General features: G+C 53.3%; 1 protein-coding gene across 2 annotated transcripts in view; it reads left to right on the top strand.

Moving 5' to 3' along the window:
- Nucleotides 1-17,191, top strand: part of MDGA1 (MAM domain containing glycosylphosphatidylinositol anchor 1) — a 59,574-nt gene that overhangs the window by 590 nt on the left and 41,793 nt on the right. The gene's annotated exons all lie outside the window — the stretch shown is intronic.

Here is a 17,191-nt window from a genome sequence, read left to right as displayed (position 1 = left end):
CCGTTCCGGAGCTTTCCTGGTTTCCTGCCACAAAACCCAGCCCCACCTTGCTTCTCTCTGTAGGTGCACAGGCACATTCAGCCACCATCCCCGGGAAAGCAAACGCGGCACACGCCCGTTGGGCTGCGTGTCCAAACTCTGTCTCCTGCTTTGCTCCGTGTCCCCACACCTCCCTCAGTTACCCCTTCACCCTCCCATCCTCATGGGTTTTCCCGGGGATGGCCCCAAAGGCAGGCCTCGTCTGTTCAGGGTCACCTGGGCTCATCCCTCCTGCGGTGCCTCGACCCCCGCAGCACAGAAAGGCGGTCTCACCGGGCCCAGTGGCCCCCACTTCCCCTTCTCCCGACCGCAGGGTGGTTTTGGTAGGTCCCTTTTAAACGATGTGAAGCTGGGGTGGGCACGATTCTCTCTTTCCTCTTCTCTGGGCCTAATTATTCCCTTTTAGATCGGGGGAGAGTTTGACCTGTTCTGTGTGGGGTGGCAGAAGCATTGTCCCTTGACTGCCAGCCTCAGGTGCTAATGCTAAATCCTTCCTTCCCGAGGGTTCTTGGTCTGCCTGCCTGTGCCTGACAAGAGGAAGGGGTGTCCTGAGGGGTGTCTGGGAGGTGACATGCTCCTGGCCCTACCCAGCTAGCTGGCTTGAGCTTAATTCTCTGGCGAGGCTGGCCCAGGCATCTGGCCAAACTCTGCTTCTTAATTAGTTTGTGTGTTTCTTGCTGCCTGGCCCCTCACACAGGCCAGAAGACAGGGAGGAGGAAGAAAGCAGTAGGGATCCGGAGAGGCTGGTTGTGAGGAGGCCATTGGGCTGGTCTTGGAGGCCTCCGCCTCCCAGGGCAGATGAAGACAGAATTCTGGGGTTTTTCCTTCTCTCTCCCCATGGTTTCCCTACAGCTCCACTGCTTCCTTAGAGGTGTCCTGCAAGGGATGCTGTGAGGTCTTTTCCCCTCTTCACCAACCCTGGGGACTGCGGAGAGTGATGGAGACCCCTGCCTCATGCTGAACTCCACTCCAGCCCTCCCTCCACCTGCCCTTGGGCAGATTTGGCAAGCCCGTCTCTGTACCCTCCAGCCTCTCCAGCCTTCTGCAGGCTGCACCAGGCCTGACCCAAGGAGGATCCTCTGGGCTTAGTCTAGAAACCCCAGCAGCAAGGGCAGGGTTGGGGGCCAGGGGCGGGGGTCTTCAGGGACCCTCACTTCAGAGTACTCTGGGGCCAGGATTGGCACAGGCATGTCTGCACCTTTTTCTCCTGCATCCTCTCCCTTCCTCTTTGTTCAGAGTAAATCACAGAGGGCTGGGCATGCTGGGGCCACCCCCTGGCTCTTGGGTGACATTCTTTTCTACCTTTCCTTGGAGAACTTGACTTCAGGGAATGTTGGGGCTTGGGGGAACTGCAGGGTGGGCAGTTCACTGAGGTGAAGGGAGCCTGGGGGAGATTTAGTATGAGGAATGAGGAGGAGGAGGACGGCCTCGCCGCTGGTTCCTCATGATGGAGAAGCTTTGGACAGTTAAAGGCACATCTTTGTAGGGGTGGGACTGATTTAGGAGGTAAGAGGGAGAACTGGGATTAGTTCTTCTCCCTCACCGGCCCTTCATTTTTTTGTGCTCCCAAAGCAGACGGAGCAGCCTGAGAAAGTGAGGGTGGCATGTAGGGACCAGAGATGGCCAATCAAACCTTGTATCCAGCATCCATCTTGACGCCTGGCAGGTGTTTGTTGAGTGGATGAAGGACCCTGGTTGGGGAACACTGAGAAAAGTCATTCTGAAATTCTTTGTCCTCAAGAAGTCTCTCCAGGATTTGGTTTTCAGCGGGCAGTGAGGCCTTCTTTAAGGCTCTCTGCTTAGGGAGAGTCAGGGTGTCCTGGGCTGGCAGCCCAAGAAGAAAGAAGGGGTTGGAAGCACAGTGTCACCCTGGCAGTGGGCAGGAAGGCAGTAGGTTTTACTCAAGGCGAAGGAAAAAATGTGTACCCTGGAGAGGGAAACTCCCCCATCCCCCTGTCCCCACCTGTGTGGCTGAGGGAGAGGCAGATTAATGCTGAGGCTGAACTGAGGTGGGAATGAGCAGGCGGTGGAGGGCGAACCCCAGCATTTGGTCTGGGCTGCATGTCTCTGCTGAGGCTGATAGCGTCTGGAGCCCTAAGCCCTGCTTCCTGCTGGTGTCCATGGCCTGTTCTAAGATCCAGTCTGCAATGCTTCGGAGGCACTCTCAGCCTGGCCAGGTGGCTTTGTTTTTCTTTGGGGGCACAGATGCTACAACAGCGAAGTGCTGGACCAGATGGTCCATTTGGAGCCGGTTCCCCCTCCCTCCTCGCCTCCCAATCTCCTGGCCCAGTTTGTTGTCCTCTGGGGTGGATCCTGTAATCTGCTTTCTGAAAAGCCAGGGGCCTGAGCTGGCCCCACAGGCCTAGTTCTGGGGTAGAGGCAGTAGCCAGGTGATGGAGGAGTAATGTCTTGTGGGCAGGTAGTGCAGAGAACACCCCATCTTCTGCGCTGGCTTCCCCTCCTCTCATAGCGGCCAGCCTTCCAGCCACAGGCAGGCTGGTGGGATTCCTCTCCCTTACAAAAACACAACAAACCCCTGGATTATTTAATATGCAGAAGTGGGAATTGACATTATCCTTAAGACAGGTTGTTTGCAACTTACTGGTGGAAGTCAAAATATTTCACCAAAGGTGTCATCAGAAACTACTATCCTATGCTAATTTTTGTAGGAACATGAAGACAGATGTTGAATAATTTGACAAGAGCAACATAGCTTACAGAATTATCACCAAGTCAGGTTTTTTTCCCTCCTCGGGGGAGCACAGAGAAGAAATTTCAGGAAGTGAGTCTCCCAGTGCCATCTCCTGGGTGATGATCTGGGTGGGTTCTGGCACTTAGGATTTCCCCTGGAGTTTTCACCCCATGCCTTGAAATTGCTTTCCACATCTGACTCTTGCTCTGGAGAGGGCATGGCATCTGAAAACTTTGGTTTCCTAGGATTAACAGATGGCTCAGCGTTCTCGAAATGTCCTCAAGAAGGTCCGTGTCTCTGTCCTTTCTTCCTTCTCGGTTATTGAAATTGCACGAGGGCGAGAGCGCAGCTTGTGTCTGCAAACCCAAGCTGCTTTGTTTGCTTTGCCAGCATGGTCCCCTTTGCCTGAGTTGATGTCGGCCCTTGAGCCAGCCTGAGCGGCCCCTGAGCCAGCCTGAGGGCTCCCCCAGGCTCTCGGTGTCAGACTAGAGAGCCCCTCTTGGGCTCAAGATCCTTACCATGTCCCTGCCCATTCCACAGGCTGGGAATCTATGCTTCACGGGTAGATGGGGCTTCTAGGGGTGAGGGGAGGAGATGGGTTAATGGGATTTTATTAGCCAGGAAGGCACCCTTAACGGGGCTGGCTGGGGATAGACAAGAGCTACTTGGCCAGGCCAGTCTGTGAGCTGTTGGGGCCAGGGTGGCAAAGCCTCATTTAGAGCTTGGTATTAGCTCTGCTTTGGTGGAACATGGAGGGTTGGGGGGGGGGGTGGGGGGGGTGGATCCGTAGGGAGAATGGAGGGAGCTAATCACAGCCGCCAAGGCCCAGCAAATGAATGATGCAGGAAATCAATACCTGGGGGTGGGAGTGGAAATCCGGGCAGTGGTAGCAGCCCCAGTTTCTCCCAGCTGCCCAAGAGGCATGGGGGGGGGAGTGAGACAGAGGCAGGAATGTGGAGGACCCCACTCCCTATCTTTCTCCCCCCTTCCCCCCATACCCCTGATTTTCATCTCTTCATGGCTGGGCTCACGGAGGATGGGCTAGGAGATGCCCTACCTGGTGAAGACGGAGGACCTGGGAGATGGAACCTTGGGCCTCTCAGTCCTGGAAGGGCCCCACTCCAGCCCCTGACTCTGGACACCTGAACCTGACCAGGTCCCCGTGCTGAGTGTGTGTGTAACTGCCTTGGGGCTCTGCCCTGTGTGGCTGGCGCTGCTGCTCCAGATGTGGCCAGCAGGGGGAGGGCTTGGCCACCACATTGCTTCTTGCCTTTCCCGGCTCCTGTGGGCCTCATCCGAGGACTGAGAGTTATTCTAGTTCCTCAGCCTGGGGCCGAAGGGGACTCCTTAAGAGCCTTCTGGAGCTCCAAACCTCCCTCCAGCTCCCTCATACCCACCCCAGTGCCCCTGGGCACCTGCCTGTGGCTAGGACCACACTTCTGCACTCTCAGCTCAGCCCAGGTCTTCCCGAGGCCAGAGGGGAGCCCTGTGGTGGGGCTTAGCCTGGCTTGGTGGGCTTACCCAAGTCAGGCCATGGAGAGGGGTGCAGGGGTCTTGTGCTTTTGCAGAGCTGCCACTTTATAAAGCTGAGGCACAGCACGGCCTCTCTTGTTCATCCTCTTCCCCGTGGTCAGGAGACCCTGCTCACAGGCATGTACCTACTGATAGAAGGTTCTAGGTACCAAGGTGCCCCATGATACTTAAGTGGTGGATATGGGAGGCAAGAGTGATGCTTCGCTCAGAGGAATGCATATTTTGTTTTTAAACAATGAAGTCTCATTTTCCCCAAGTCTATGAATAACACTATGAGTAACTACTATGAGTAACGCGCTCTTTGCAAAACAATCAAAGAATACGTAAAAGTATAAAGAAAGTAGAACCCACCTGATAGCCCACCAGGTATTTGGTGCTGGTTCTTTCAGCATCTTTTTGTGCAAGGAGGAATGACCCTTTTAGGGAGGATCGCTGGTTACAAGAATCCTTTCTAAATGTGTACATGTCACATGCCTTACCAAGCATTCATGCCTCTGCAGCCTTGGCATCCCATGATACTCAGAGGGTCCCATTGTCTCCCCTTGAACAGATGAGAAAACTGAGGTTCTAAGAATTTAAGTGACCTGCTCAAGGTTGCACAGCTGGTAAGAAGGAATCCCAAGACTCAGTCCTGGTGGCTCTTCTGAGTGGGGGGTAAGGAAAGTAGTGATGTTTCTTTCACTCACCATTCATTAAATATTTACTGAGTCCCTGTCTCAAGCAAGACCTGGTTCCGGGCATTGGCAGGGCTGCTGAGGCAGCGAAGGGCGAAGGGAAAGGGAGATCGCATACGAGATGGTGGTTCCTGGGAGATCTTGATAAATGCCATATGGCAAGGGCAGATAAACGACTGCGAGAACTGGATGGGTGAAGAAATTGACTTCCAAGGCCTTGTGGAGGAAGGAGCATTGGAACTGGCCTTGACAAATAGAGGGAAAGATTGAGAGGGGCATCCCTGGCAGAGGGCACTTCGTGTCAAAGGAGTGGAGGCTAAAGAGCCCTGGTGTGGGGAAGTGGTGAGTTGTTTGGTTGGGCTGGATCATGTGTTGAAAGGGAATGGGGGTCTTTCGGGCTGGAATGGTAAAGGGTTAATAAAAATTGCTAACATTTCCTCCCTGACTGAGATCATGACTATGGCATGATTTTCTTCAATCCTTACCACAACTCCTTGAGAGAGTCACTCATCAGCCCATATTATTGAAGAGTAAACTGAGAACTTGGAAAGATGAAGTCACGTGTCCAGGTTGCAGAGCCAGACTGCTGATTACCAAGTCTGTTCTTGGGGGCAGGGGTTGGAATCCTGGGTTGTCGAAAAGGTGTCAGGGGGGTGCTGATGAGGGAAATGGGTTGATATGAGCCATATTTTGGGCAGCTTGTGCAGCTGTGTTGGAGGAGGCTGTGCAGGGGGACCAGTCAGGAGGCTCTGCAGTTGTTATCTAGGGGAGTTGGAAGAAATGTGTGGGTATCTGCAGGAAGTGTGTTCCAGGCAGGGGAATAGCCGATGTGAAGGCGATGAGCAGGCCTGGCCCGCTCGAACGAGGAGTTCAGTGTGGCTGAAACTTGGCGAGCCGGGAGGAGGGGAGTAAGAGGTGAGTCATCCATCAGCCCGTTTTACTGATGAGTAAACTGTGGACTTGGAGAGATGAAGTCAAGTGTCCAAGTGGCAGAGTCAGACTCGAACCCGGAACTGCTGATTGCAAAGCCTGTGCCCAAACCTGTGCCAGAGAGTTTTCAAGTCCTGATCATTTGGGGCCTGGAAGGTTATGCAAGGATTTGGGATTTTATTCTGAGTGAGATGAAGGATCCTGGGAGGGTTTGGAGCACAGAAGGGACATGAACTGACACCTTTTTTTATTTTTTATTTTATCTGACACCTTTTTAATAGAACCCCTTTAGCTGCCGTGTAGAGAATAAATTGTAAGGGACTTGAAGGTAGGGGAAGGAGCCTGTTAGAGGCTGTCGCAGAAGGCAAGAAATGACATCGTGCCATCATTAGGTCCTAAAGGTGGATTGGAAAGAGCTCAGGTGAGGGTGGGAGAGAAGCTGACAGTGGCTCTGAGGTTTGGAGTTGGGAGCCCTCGCACACAGTGACAGCAGGTCAGACAAGAGCCACTGGAGTCAGACAGGTTCGGGACAGTGAAGCAGTGAAGAGCCTCGGCTTCTGGGTGGATAACCTGGTCTGAACCCCAGTGCTGCTGCACATCAGCTGTAAGAGCTCAAGAAGCCACGGCTGCTCTCCAAGCCATGGCTTTGCTACTCATCGTCGGCTGGGAATCACCATGCTCACTGTGTGGGCCTGTGACAAGACAGTGCCTGGCATTCAGCTAGGCCTCGGGAAATCGTGATGACTGTGCGAGTGCAGTTTTGAACTTCATGGGATTCTGGCACTGGGATGTCCGGGAGGGATCTTGACAGGTCAGGTGGATGTGAGCCTTGGTGCTCAGAAGAGAGCTAGGCTCTGACTGAAGAGGTAGGTTTGCCCATCTGGATTTATGTCCGCAGGATGATGTGGATTGAGACCAGAGGGGGAACACAATAGCTGGGGACGAGAGTCTATAGAGAAAAGAGCCCTGGGGAGCACCAACGATTGGGGTTGGGAGGAGCCTTGAGAGGGGTACGTGGGCCCGGATGACTGAGATGTGTGAGGGCTGTATGAGGTGGAGGAGATGGAGTGGGAAAGCGACACTTCGAGTCTGCGGAGCCCTGGGTAGCTGCAGCACAGTGTGGGTCTCCTCAGCCTTTTCTGTGCACAACACTCCCCTGGGGTTTTGTGAAAATGCAGATTCAGATTCACCAGGGCTGGACTGAGACTCTGCATGTTAACAGGCTCCTGGGCAGAGACGGTGCTACTGACCCAGGGGTCACACTTTCATAACAAGGGCATTAAGGAAGAGGACTAGACTCAGGGGGCTCTGAGGGCTTTTGCCCAGTAGCCTACCTCTCTGAGCCTCAGTTTCCCTGTCTGGAAGGCTGGTTTGGGCACATCCACCTCCTGGGATCACAGAGAAGCCCAGGAGCGATGGCAAGCTGTGAACTCTAAGTTGAACCGTGGGGACTCTTTCACGAGAGCAGAGGGGGTGGCAGGCAGATGGCAGGGAGCTCTGGGTGTGGGTGGCATGTGGAAGCAGGAGGTGTAGGCTGCGCTTTTGAGAAACGTGGCAAGCCAGGGAGGCCTGGGACAGCAGCTCCCCGATCCAAGCACAGCCTTCAGCCTGGGAGACGCTGCGGCTGCAGGGGTTGGTGACCGGGGTGGCTGGGTGGTGGCCTGGGCAGGCTCAAGGACTCTGCTTGGATGGCTTTAAGGATTCTACCCTGGGCTCTTCTTGGTTCCTTTCCAGTCCCAGAAATTCATCCGAGATACTTTAATTATCTGGAGGATTGGAAGCTGTGTAGAGAAGTGGTTCTCAGCCCTGGCGCATGTTGGAACCACCTGGAGAGCTTTCTCTGCAACAGATGTCTGGCTCCACCCCGGACCTTTGGAATCACAAACTCCGCAGGTGGCATCAAGGCATCTGTGGTCGTAAGAGCTCTTCAGATGCTGCTCAGGGCACAGCTGGTGTAGACAGTGCATCCGAAAAAGCCAGACCAAAACAGATGTCTTCCTCCTTTGGGCTTTCTGAGGGCGTTACCAGGTTTTCCAGGTCACTGCCCATGCTATTGCCAACCAAGCTTATTTGGACCCTGGGGTCTTAAAAAAAAAACAAAAAAACCCCACTTATCTTTTAAGCTATGAGCATGGAGACTTTTTACTTTAATGGTGCTAACCAAAAGGTCCATGTTTGAGGGCTAGCTTTTCTCCTGACTTCTAACTAAAGGATTTTCTGTCCCAAACCTGGAGAAATCGAAAGGGACTGCCTTGGAAACGCAGTTTTCATTGATTTTTAATAGATACACTCTGTTACCTCTTTGAAATGTGGCCCTCGTGTTCACTGTCTTTCCTGTTTGGTTAAGAGTAAAGTGAACATTTCAGAGCTGGAGTGCATAGTGGCAATGCAGTGTAAATCCAGTAAATATTTCGTGAGCACCTACTATATCTCTGGAAGGGTGGAGGCTGCGGAGGCGAGTGGTGTCTGTCTCCAAGGCGCTCACAGCTGAGTGAGAGAATGCACAGTGTTTTCTAATGCCCTCATTTTCCAGATGAGGTAGCCAAGGTTCAGGTTGAGAGAGTTGCCCAGGGCCCTATGGTGGCGGAGTCAGGATTTGAACTTGAGCTTGCCCAGTGCCAAGTCTAGCGCCTGTGGACTGCCCCAGGTGTGAGATTCCTGAGGGCACCACCTGGCGGGTTTTTGTTCCCCAGCCTGTGGGGTGGCAGATGGGTTGGCTCATGGGAGCTGTGTGAAGACTACCTGCCTTGTCGCCGGAATCCCGTTCTGTTGCTAGAAACGAAGGCCTCACAACAGAGACTTACACAAATGAAGGCTGACTTTCTCATGTCTAGAGGTGGCTGTCGGCTCCCCTTACCTTGTTGCTCTGCCCTCCTTACAATAGTGCTTCTCAAACATGGCAACACATTAGAATACCCTGGGAAACTTTAAACCATCCTGATGCTATATTCATTCCAATTCGGTCAGAATGTCTGGGGTTGGAAGCGAGTCCATCAGCATAAAAAAAAAAAAAAAAAAGACTTACAGGTGATTCCAATGTACAACAGTTTGGGAACCCCTGCCTTAGAACATTTTGCCTCAAGATCACCAAAGAGCTACTGGGACTCAGCCATCATGATACATTCCAGGCAGGAAAAAGGGTGGAACTTTTTTTTTTTTTGAGTTGGAGTCTCACTCTGTCGCCCAGACTGGAGTGCATTGGCCGCTCCCGGCCACCGCAGTCTCGACCCGCTGGGCTCCGGCGATCCTTCCGCCTCAGCCTTCTGAGTAGCCGGAATTACAGGCATGCGCTACCACACCCGGTTGATTTTTTTTTTTTATTTATTGTAGAGATGAGGTCTCGCTACCCAGGCGGGTCTCGAACCCACAGGCTCAGGCAATCCACTCACCTCAGCCTCGGGATTACAGGCTGAGCCACCGAGCCCGGCTAGGGTGGAACTTTTTAAAAGGGCAGACCTATCAGCTGAGACAGTTTCCTTTAAAGAGCTTTCCCAGAAACCTCCTCCAATGACTGCTGCTTACATCTCACTGGCCATTCTTAGTTGCAAAGGTGACTGAGAAACACAGTCTTTTAGATGTACACATGGTCACCTAAGAAAATATTGGGGTTCTGTTAGAAAGAAGGGAAGAATGGATATTGGGTAGGTAATGAGCAGTCTTTGCCACAAATCCCCACCCCAGGGGTCAGTTGGTGCTTCTTAATAATTTATTTATTTAGAGATGGGGGTCTTGCTATGTGGCCAGACTAGGCTCGAACTCCTGTGCTCAAGTGATCCTCCCACCTTGGCCTCTCAAGTAGTTAGGGCTACAGACACGCACCACCATGCTTGGCTCTCAGTTGGTGTTTCTGAAATGAGAGGGGATATAGATGGATGTGAATAGCCCCTCTCTCCCACCTCATCCCACCTGCCCACCTAGCTCAGGTGGGAGCAAGGGCTTCTGGTAGCTCTGAGGATACCCTGAAGGAACCTTAGGGACGACCAAGAGCCAGCACAGGGAAATGACTTGTCTGGGTCACCCAGACACTCATGCGAGCGTCCCCACCTAGCTTCCTGTCTGCCAGTGCCTCCCCACCCCTACTGTCTGTTCACACTTCCACAGGTTTGTTGATTTCCTCCCACTGGTGCCTCTCTCCCTTAGCAAGTGTCCCCTGCAGCAGCGGGAGAGCTCCGTGGACCCAGAAAAAGCAGGCCTCTGATTTTTAGGAACAGAAGCCAAGGGGCTGTGCTGGGAGCCATGGGCCAGAGAGTATTGTAGACACCCATGGGAGACCCGGCAACTCTACTGCTGTTTGCTCGATGTCTCTGGTCCTTTGTTTTGGGAAGTTTTTCTCATTGTCCGACCTTATTTCAATTTGCTGTAACTACCCCTTATCAGAAAGATTTGGGAGCTGAAGGTGAATATCTCCTTGGCTTTGAAACTCTCCCCAGGTGATTCTCTAGAAACTCTTCATGAGGGCTCACCTCTGTTCCCATCTCTGAGAGGGCTGTTGGGAGGGTAGTGGAGGGAGAGGACTGAATTCCAGTGGCCTCATCTACTTGTGTTTGGTTCTGATATTCCAGTAAAAGACAGGAGGACCTTGGGGAGGCCAGTCTGCTTTCCGGCAGAATCCGTAAGCCCAAAAGACAAGCTGAAGGTCGTGCCATAGTGAGGCCTGGCTTCACTCTTTGTTCTGGAATAAGACCACAGAGTAGACACAGAGAAGGCCATGAGGAAGGGCACCAGGGTACGGCAAGGAGTGAGCTCAGCTGCCAGCCTTAAGTGATCCAGAGACAGATCTCTGAGATTCCATGCAGGAAGAGACTGAGACCAGAGAAGGCAAGTGACTTGTCAAGATCACATGGCAATTAAATGCCACAGTTGAAGTCAAAAGCCATGTTGAAGGACTCTACTGCCGGGTCTTTTTCATTCTCCTATACCACCTCGCAGGTTCAAGAGAAGCCAGGACACATTTGCAGGATATGTATAAGCCCATTTTAGGCTCCAAAATCCTTCCCCCACCCCTGTGGACTTCATTTTTTATTCCCAGGTCTCACTGCCTTGAGACTGCAGGGTCTGTGGCTCACTCTGGGTCCAGGACTCTGGTTAGATGTTAGAGGCTGCCCTGAGAGAGAGCAGGAGAGATTAAGAAAGACACAGAGCCGGGCTCAGTGGCTCAGTCTGTAATCCCGTGCCTTTGGGAGGCTGAGGTGAGTAGATTGCCTGAGCCCGCGGGTTCGAGGCCCGCCTGGGCAGTGATACCTCATCTCTACTATAAATCAAAAAAATCAGCTGGGCGTGGTAGCACATGCCTGTAATTCCGGCTACTCGGAGGGCTGAGGCGGAAGAATCCCCGGAGCCCAGCAGGTTGAGGCTGCGGTGGCCGGGAGCAGCCACTGCACTCCAGTCTGGGCGACGGAGTGAGACTCCAACTCAAAAAGAAAAAAGAAAGAAAGACACAGACACAAAGTCATAAAGAAAAGTTGGGCCCAGGTGGGACACTTTCCTCTGATGGAGAAGTGACCCCGAACTAGCTCAGCATGTTTATTTTATAATTAAGCACAAAAAAAGTTGGAAGGGATTCAAGGTCTTGTGAATTTTGTTGCTACCTAAAGGCAAGTTGTTTCGCGGTTATCATGTTGTAGCTAAGGTTTTATTTATACTATGTGCACCTGGATGTGTGGGCATCTGAGACACTGTTTCATGCAGCAGGGTGCATCCCTCGCCTTTGGCTAGGATGCAGAGTTACCAAGCAAGACCTTGCCTGCGAGCTTGGGGCCATTAAGCGAGACCTTGCCTTCGCTTGGGGCCTTGACTCAAGGTCTGCTACAGTGACAGTGCTCTTCTGCTCCCCACATCACATCCGCTCTTAACAAGAGGCCCTTAACGGGAATGTCGGGGAGGCCCCACCTGTGGCTGGGAAGGGATCCTGCTTGGGAGTGAGAACTGGAGGTTGCTGTCAGTCTTCACCAGGTCCAGTGTCTTGTCACACTGCCTACAAGTTCCAGGTTAGGGTCATTAACGAGTTAGCCAGCAGAAACACTGCCACTGCTTCCAGAAGGTGACTCTGGGAATACCTGGCAGCTCTAAGCCTTCTCCACTGTCACACAGTCTGGTTAATCCAATGAGCTGGATCCTGAGCCATGGGATTCAGGCAAGGAGGTTTCCAGGGGAGTGAGGGTGGAGGGAGGGGAGGATAGGAGAGCATTGGATGTGTGTGTGTGGGCGGGTGGTGATGTCAGGCAATGTGCAGGCTCTGGGTCCTGTGAGAGGCTTAACAGTGGACCCCACAGGCAGTCAGAATTCACTTGGACTTATGGATTTAGTTTGGGGCCCCCCCAAAAAACAGACCTTGAGTGAAGGCGTCGGGTGCTGTAGTTTAATTGGGAGGTAAGTTCCGGAAACTCTGGTAGAGGGTGCGAAAGTGGGACAGGGAAGCAGAGGAAGCCAATAAAAGGTGCCCCACCAAGTAAGTTACCTCCGCGTCCCCATGGGGGGACTCTGGGACACTGTGAACAACGCTCTTCTAAGTTCTGTTGCCACAGAGTGAGGGAGCCAGGACATGGGCACACCCATTCCCATCGGTCATTGGGCCAGGGCTGCTCCTGGGACGTTCATTTCCCAGTACCCCTAGCCTGCTGTGCACATGGGCAGCTTGAGCTCTGGTGGCTAGAGGCAGGCTGCAGGCTGAGCAGCACCTGTGGGCACCGGTGGTTGGGCGTTGGCTGGTGGCACTAGGCAGTTAGGAGGGGCTTGCGAGCAGTGCCTGTACTCCATCTCATCTAAGCCATAAGTACGTCTGGCTTGTTCGGAGCCAACCTGTTTAGGGAGCTCTTGGTGCTTAGTTTTCATCTTCTGGGCCGCATGTCCGAGCCCTGATTCCAGGCTGACAACTCTCCTGTGGCCACCAGACCTGATGGAATTCCTCATAGAATTCTGGCTCTTCCTGGAGGATTCAGGGTACCTTGTACCTGTGGAGGACAGGGTTGAGGATCACTAAAGACAGACCCAGAATCTACAGGGTCCTGTGGGCATTGGACGATCATTTGTTCACCTCCTTGAGTTCCAAACTAACGTTGAGGTGGGTACGGCATCTGAGTCTAGAAGTCCGCCCTTTCTCTCTGTAGGCAGGATTCTGTGTGGAAGGACGGTCGGGGGTTAGAGGGTGAGCAATCAGGTTGACTGCATTCTGTCCATGTCCCTGTCCAGGAACCAGGCCCGAGTGTCCCTGAGCTTTGGAGGTCCAGCTCAGAGCAGCACCTCCACCCTGCAGTGTATTTCTCTCTGTCTCTTCGCTACCAACTGGGACCTGAAATTCTTTCATGAATTCAATACTTATTGAACACTTCCGATGTGGCAGACTCTGTTCTAGGTGCTGAGGACACAGCAGAGAGCAAGACAAAGAGATGATCTAGAACCTCAGACTCGCAGAGTGACAGAGCCAGGAAGGAGCTTAGGCAAATCTATTCATTCATTAGAGTCAAAATGTGAAGGCCAGAGAGGGCAAGAGAAGTCCTCAGGTCGCACAGCAAGCAGGGGTCTCAGCTTGGAATCATGAACGTCCAAGGTAATAGGCTTAGAGTTACCTGGTCCTCCCTGCTGTTTTTAGAGGCAGAAATCAAGTGGCCAGGGGTGCAACGTCTCACCAAGCTGGTAGCACTGCCCTGCTTGCCAGTGTATACACCCTCCTCACCCACATCTCTCTCTCCCAAGCAGATCTGGGCTCTGAGTTAATGAGGGGTGTGTGTGCTGTGGATGAGGGTAGCAGGCCCGAGACTTGAATGGCTTCTTCTGATCAAACTATCCCACCTCCTTCCCTGTGCCCATTGGCACCATGGTTCTGAGTGAAATTCACTACTGAGGGATGCCCTGATGTGCCCAGAGTACTGACACCCCCATCTAGCTCACTCCCTCCTTTGTGGAGAGCTCAAGGAGCAGGGACTGCAAGGCTGATGGGGGAGAGGTGGGCTGCATCCCCCACTGCCTCCTCCCTCTTGTTCTGTTGGAGGTCAGCCTGTGTGTATCTGTGGGAACCAGTGACGTGAGAAAAGCCACACTCACTGGCCCTGGACAGGAGCTGGGATAAACTCCCCAGGGTCTCTCTGCCCTGTGCAAGTGCACTGTGTTAGCATCTTGTGCACATGTAAATATAGATGGGCATGTGTGTGCTGTAGATGTGTGTTTGCATGTTGACAACGCACATAAGAACATATATGTACATGAAAGAGACCATGTACATGGGAGGGGCCATGCAAACCTCTTTGGGGTCTTCTCTGGGCCCACCTTTATCCCACTGCCTCTCCAGGAGACCCCTGGTCACTTGCCTTGGTTCCCAGGCAGGGGCTGGGCACAGGCGCCTGGCACCCTGGGTGGTCGCTTGGGTGCTCATGTCCAACCTGGGCCTGGCTGCCCTCCACACAGGAGACGGAGTGAGGAGCAGGAGCAGGCTGAGGCTGGCCTGGAGCTCCTGGCTAATTTTCCCGGCCCCTATCGATCCAGCAGCTTCTCCTGAGTCTATTAGCAGTCGGCGAGTGAAAATATCCCCCATCGCGAGCCCTGACCTGAGACAGGGAGGAATCCATAGCAATTTGTTCAAACAGAGGAAAGCGGTTTCCTCTGATTTGTATTCCAATTTATTCCAGGCAGGAAGGGGGTCAGGGTGGGAGGGCAAACCCTGGCATCGCCAGAGCTGGGCCCAGGCCCGGCCCCCGCAACCCCCCATGCCAGCCGGGGTGGCAGCTGGTGCTCCCCACGGTTCCTGGCGGGACTGAGGAGAGGAGGGTGGGCCCCCAGCGGGGGGACGGGAAGGGAGGCCTGCCAGCCTTCCCAGCAGGCCCTGCTTGGCTGGAGAACTCAGTTGTGGATTCGGTTTTCACAAAACACAAAGCCGCCCGCTTGGAGCCTCTCTCCTGGGCACTGGGGCCTGCGCCAGGCGTGCGCTCACCCGCTGCGCCTGTGCCAGGTTGGGGGCTGGGCTGGGTGCACAGAGACAGTGGCCCCAGCTGGGCTGAGTGGCAGGGGGCCTAGTCTTCTCTGAAGCCCTCCCTGGCTAGCCGTGCAGACACGGAGCTGCTGAGGCACGGAGGGGAGCTGGCACCTTTGAAAGGGCCCCCTGGAGGGCGGAGAGCCCCAAGCGTGGCTTTCTGATTCAGCGCTTGTGTGTCCTTCCTGGTCTGAGCAAAACTGGGGCTCACTGGCGTCCTAACCAGAAGTCTGTTTTGAGCACCTATGATAATGACAGCTCTGGCTGACATTTATTAAGTACCTACTGTTGGTCGAGCATTGGCCTAGTACTGCCAAGTGTCCAGACCCTACAGGGTCCAGTCTTCCTCATGTGCCTCAGTTTCCTCATGGTGCTCCTCCCACCCTTCTGCATAATGCTGTCACCTCCTTCATCTATCCCTGCTCAGTCTTTTTCACGTCCTTCTGGGAGCTGCCTCTCCCTTCCACCTGAGGGTGGCCCTGGGGATAGAAGGTCTCAGGGCTCATGCCTCTGCTGCCTCCTTTTCCGGAGAGGCCCCGCGAACAGGCCAGCTTTCTTTCTCCAGGATCACTTTCTTTGGCCCCACCTTGCCCTCCCCTTCCTGCCAGGCCTCCGCAGAGGTGGTGTCATGGCAACTGGAGAGGAGGATTCTGGGAAGGGTCAGCCAACGGGTGCTGCACAGCCCATCTGGTCTCCATCGTTGCCTTCCCTCATGTGCCAGCACCCCCAGGGAAGAGAGTAACTGGAGAAGTTCTTCACACTGAAGTGTCAGTGACTAGCAGCTCGGAGGTCAGCTGTCGCACATGACTTGCCAGGCTCCATGACACCACCAAGGTCTAATTTCAGAACCAAGTAACTAAATATACCACAGTCGATGAATAATCATCTCTCTCGCTCAGGTGTGAGTGGAGGGAGACAGTGTGGCCTGAAGGATGGGAGCGGATTCTTCTGAGGCAGATCCGGGTTCGGGTTTTGCCTCAGCCACTTGCTAGCCGTGTGATCTTGGGCAGGTTTTGCGCTGTGCCTCAGTTTCCCCATGCCCAAATCAGGGATACGAATAGCACCTTCCTTGGAGGGCTGTGGTGAAGAGGCAGGAAAGCCATTTTTAGCTCAGGGCCTGGCACACAGGGAGTCAATGACCTCGGCTGTTCAGAGGGGGCCTTGCTAAGTAAGTGATTCCATACAGGAAGCTGCTGCTGTCACCTGCTGAATCACAGAGGCTGCCACCAGGGAAGCAGCATGCGATGCAATCTTTGGAGAAAGAAAGAAGGAGACGGAGACCCTGGCCCAGGAGCAAGGGTGGAAGAGTTCCAGCCCTCCTCCCATTTTCCTTTTGGGAAAGTATATCGAGTTTAAAGTTTCCACCACTTTACGGGGTTGGGGTTGAGCATTTAGCACCCAGCCCTTTACTGCCAGCCACCCTACTGTCCATTCCAGACTTTGCTTTCCTCCCAAAAGGCAGCGCTCCTTCCTCCTGCAGCCAGAGCCCCCCTGCGCTGCCTCATGGCAGTGACTTTTCTGTTCCTGGCTGGAATTGAACTCTAGTCCACTAGGGCACCTCTCCCCATCCCCAAGTCCTTTACATTTCTCCCTAGACCTACTGGATTTCAAGTCATTTACAAGGTTCAGAAGCTCAGCATTATAATCAGATCCTGTGGTGCACGACACTTATGTGGTTTCTAAAATCATAGCCAAAAAAGGAGAGGAAGCCCTTCAGTGATGGAGAAAAAAATAATAAGAGCACACTTAAGCCAGGAGGGCAGGTATTGCTTTTCCTGATTTATAAATATACCTGATGCGAAAGAAAATATGTTCCTAAACTTTATGTTTCCTGAATTGACTCTTGAAAAAAAGACTGTCATCCCTTTCAGGGATTTAATGTGCTTTCTCTCCCAGGGGTGCTCTCCTTTTGAAAAGGATACAGAAAGAGAATATACAAGTGACTATTTAATATGCAAGTGTTGATGAGTGTTATGAAGAACACACAAAGCAGAGAAAGGGACTGAGAGTGAGGAGGTGTCGGTGGGCATTCTGCCTTAGACGAGATGGTCAGGGAAGGCCTGAGCCAGGGGAAGTGATAGTGCAAGTTCTGGCGGGCTGGGAAAGAACAATCCAGGTGGGGGAGCTGGACAGGCAAAGGCCCCGAGGTGAGAGTGGGCTGGGCCTGCTTGAGGAACAACAGAGGAGGAGGGCAGTAGAAGGGGGGGTGGGACTGGGCACAGATGGAGGAGTGTGTGGAAGGTTGTTGACTTTGACTCCAGGTGACATGGCAAGGTGAGCAAGGAGAGCTGGATCCGACTTAGTGTTCTTTTTTTTTTTTTTTGAGTTGGAGTCTCACTCCATTGCCCAGCCTGGAGTGCA

Source organism: Carlito syrichta, unplaced genomic scaffold (genome assembly GCF_000164805.1).
Source record: "Carlito syrichta isolate Samal-C Ts95f unplaced genomic scaffold, Tarsius_syrichta-2.0.1 Scaffold308847, whole genome shotgun sequence".
NCBI lineage: Eukaryota > Metazoa > Chordata > Mammalia > Primates > Tarsiidae > Carlito > Carlito syrichta.
This window is presented reverse-complemented; position numbering and strand designations above follow the sequence as displayed.